We start from the raw sequence: 3,880 nt of genomic DNA, 5'->3' as shown, positions 1-3,880 counted from the left end.
TAGATGTTGATATTGAGATCCATGCTGCACTCCCGTGCAAATGAAAACAATGAATCAACAACCAAATCACGGACTGTTCGCAAATGCATTTATAGGACTTACTACTCGTAATATTTCAAAAGTATAAGAAAACTTTGCTAACATAATTATGGAATCTGACTGCAATTTTTGTACAGAAATATGAAGTTATTTCAATCGTGGAACTACGGCAGAGCCGAATAGCGCTGGCTTAATGGGATTTACCACGACTTTAAACTCTCGTGTAACTTCCCTTAAGTGGATTTGGTCGTTTATACTCATTACTGGAGAGTCTGTTCGCTTTTTTTTTCTTTTATAGAATTGGAACTAAATAGGGATATGTACTTGGTGCCCGTGCAAACCATTTCTTCATTCATTTTTATTTATTTGTATATTGAATTCTTTATCCTGGCAACATTATGGCCATCAGATTATGGCTTACACCGAATTAGACCCTCCACATATTTTATATTTTGTGCATTGTAACATTGTTAGAAAAGGACTCACATTTAGTTTAGAATACAACATAGACTGTGAACACAGTACCAGCGATAGCAGAAAAACCACGGTGTTTATATTATTTGAGAAGAAGCAGAACAACAAATACAGCTTACAATACGGGAGGTTTAATCTGAAGGCCGCCTCTGTAGGTCAGTTTGTACTCGCTTCAGTGGTACATATACTAAAATTGGAACGATACAGAGAAGACTAGCATGGCCCTTGGTTCCATTTCCGGTTCTGCCAGGGATTTTTCTTTGGTAACAGGACTCGACCATGGTGCACTCAACCTCGTGATGCCAATAGAGGAACTGTTTGAGTAATAATTATCGACTCCAAGCTCTGCAAAGCCGACAACGGCTGGGAGAGCCGTGTTCTGGAAAACGCTCCTCCTCACCGTAACCGAATGACGGCACTGGCAGACGTCGAGCTTTAGCTTTAGCTTTGGCTTGAGTGTACCGCCAGCAATGGACATAACAGATGGGGAGAAAGAGGGACATTGTATAAAAGCTAGTCATCAAGACAGAATCAAAGACAGTGGCGTGACTGAGTCTGAAAGGAAACAGAAAGAAGGATAACTGGCCAAAGATAGAGACATTTGCTTTACTGTTTCATGTAGAAAAAAACTGTTCACGTGCGTCGATTTTTAGAAAAACTTAAGGAAGCTGAGAAAAGACAGTGTTTCAGGTTTTTCTTAAATGGAAGAGCATACTGAATAGTGCACAGAATGCAAGACAGCTTGTTCCAGAGACGGACAACAGCAGCAGTGAAGGAATTCGTGAATGTTTTCGTTTTATCGATGGGCACAGCTAAGATAATAGGTAAGACCTTGTGTTGCGATGTTGATGAGATGACATATACTTGATCCTCTGATGTGGGGGACTGACGTGCATACATGGGAGCTGACGATGTTGACACAGTGTAGCATAGTTAGGAAACATGTCTGCCCGCAACCGCCCTAACTTGGCTTGTGAGAAGCTGACATGGTCAACATTGCACTTGTAACGCACACAAGTACTCTTGGTTAAGTGTAACCGTCTAGAGTTTTCACTACTTGTGCCGTAGTGAATATCGGAGGATTGAGTGATTGCACAAGTTTTTATTATTTAGTACAGTCTGATATTGGGAAAATATTCACAAAGTAGAGTCCGTTTCCAGCAGTTTATAGTTATTAATGCCGTCCTCGGCACTAGGTGAAGAAACTGGAAATAAGTAGTTGACAGGGTATACACAACGTTGTACCAGATAAAATAATAAGGAAGCTCTAAGACAGTCTCTTTAATCTTCAAACCAGTCACCACATGTGAAGCTGCAATACAAGTGTACTGCCTCTTCACTGAGATAACTTTTAATTCTCGTTATATTACACTCAGAAATCCCGTACAATATGGGCGGGTGTATCGCTGTATACTACGCTTCTCTCTTAGTGCCTTGTTAAGGAACTAGTTAACTTTTTAATCTTTGAAATTTATACATGTTCCCAGAATGTGAGCCCGACTCTTATCAGCTGACAGTGCACCGGAAAAGCTGAAGATTCATAAGTACATCTTTCTTTGCCTGCTTCCAAATGAGTGAATTCTTACGCTCATTACTGAACGCAGTGATAAAGCGAGGTATCCCTTATCGTAGCCTTCCTTCGTCTTGTCTTCGATGAGTCGCACGTATAAGCATATTGTGGAAATGAATACGATGAGTGTGTGGCGTTCAGTGTCCCGACAGCGTTATTGTGGATAATGATGGAAGAGAGGGTGAAACTCAATGAAAGCACATAGTCTACTTCTCTAGAGTATTAATTACGAGAGTGTCAAGCTTAGCGTCTCCATCTGACAGATATATCACCATCAACAATATTAGGTGCTTAGTTATTTATTCATCCACAGATCATTTTTAGTGTATATTTCAGCTTACCACAAAGAGAAACCATAGTTAATAGTTAACTAATTCATACATACAGAAATATAATTACTTATTGAAATAGTTTCACAGTGGTTAATACATATATCCAATGTTGTTCTTTGTAGAAACACTTGCAAAACAGTTATCTGATTATGCCAAACTGATATTATATTGTTCATTCCAATCTCTCACCAGCCACACATTTCACACACTGCACGTTACCTTTTTGGATTGACATCAGGGCAATTTTCCATAGATCCTTCTTGTTTCATTATCTACCTGGAAAAATGAGTAAGTTGGTTAGTTAGATGTTCCATAGATCGTTTGAACGATTCTTTCATCGAAATGATGTGAAACGAGTTAGTTTATAGGATTAGTGTTTACATTAATGTACACATTATTATTTTTGGTCCTACTCATGCAGCTACATGTAATGATTTTCCTGGCTACCAGCTTTTAAGTAGAGATTCGACAATGGAATAGAAGAAATTGTTAACGAGAAATAATTTTATATTAAAATTAAAACTTGTTACACTACCTGTCAGAAATTTTATGTTATTCGGAAACCGATCAAAACTTTTTGTTGCAGCATCTTGATCATCGTTCTGAACCACTGGCAGCTTTAATAATGGGTAATAAAGTTCATTTTTCCCTCTAGTCTTGTAGGTATAGACATCACTGTTCTTCTCAAACTGTGAAGGATTTCTTATGACGAATTTGATTAGCGATTATTTGTACTGAGACGGCGCAGTGGAAATACCTAACTCCTTGAAGGTGTATCCACACGACGTCCGTGGTTGAGCACCACACATTATTCTTACTGCTCATATATCTGCAACCCATACTTTCCTTCTAAGTTACCCCAGAAAATTATGCCGTAAAATATTACTGAGCGCAGATATGCAAAATATGCCAGGAGGTTGATGCTTTGGCATCAATAAATAGTGAAGAAGACTTTGAGCTCAGAAAGGTAACACTCCATTATAGATTTTGAGCTAATAATTCTCAAGTAACATCCATATTCTGTGAAAGTATATTTTAGGATGATGTAAATGTTTTGGGGGTTGGGTTGTTTGGGGGAAGAGACCAAACAGCGTGGTCATCGGTCTCATTGGATTAGGGAAGGACGGGGAGGGAAGTCGGCCGTGCCCTTTCAAAAGAATCATCCAGGCATTTGGCTGGAGCGATTTAGGGAAATCGCGGAAAACGTAAATCAGGATGGCCGGATGCGGGATTGAACCGTCGCCCTCCCGAATGCGAGTCCAGTGTGCTAACCACTGCGCCACCTCGCTCGGCATGTATATGTTTTGATGTCAATTTCTTTTTAATTTATCAACCACTATTATGTGATATTTAAATAATTTGTGACTGTATAGTCTCATTAATTTTATTGGTGTCTCTCAATATTTTCTAAATGATAATAGAATGTAATCGAATTAAATCAGATGATGATGAAAGAATTAGATTA

General features: G+C 38.8%; 1 pseudogene; it reads left to right on the top strand.

The window, feature by feature from the left end:
* The first annotated feature begins 676 nt into the window (after positions 1–676).
* On the top strand, positions 677–741 carry LOC126300069 (U6 spliceosomal RNA; annotated as a pseudogene).
* The last annotated feature ends 3,139 nt before the right edge of the window (positions 742–3,880 follow it).

Source organism: Schistocerca gregaria, chromosome X, assembly GCF_023897955.1.
Source record: "Schistocerca gregaria isolate iqSchGreg1 chromosome X, iqSchGreg1.2, whole genome shotgun sequence".
Taxonomy (NCBI): domain Eukaryota; kingdom Metazoa; phylum Arthropoda; class Insecta; order Orthoptera; family Acrididae; genus Schistocerca; species Schistocerca gregaria.
The sequence above is the reverse complement of the archived record's forward strand: the minus strand, read 5'-3'. Positions and strand labels throughout refer to the sequence as shown.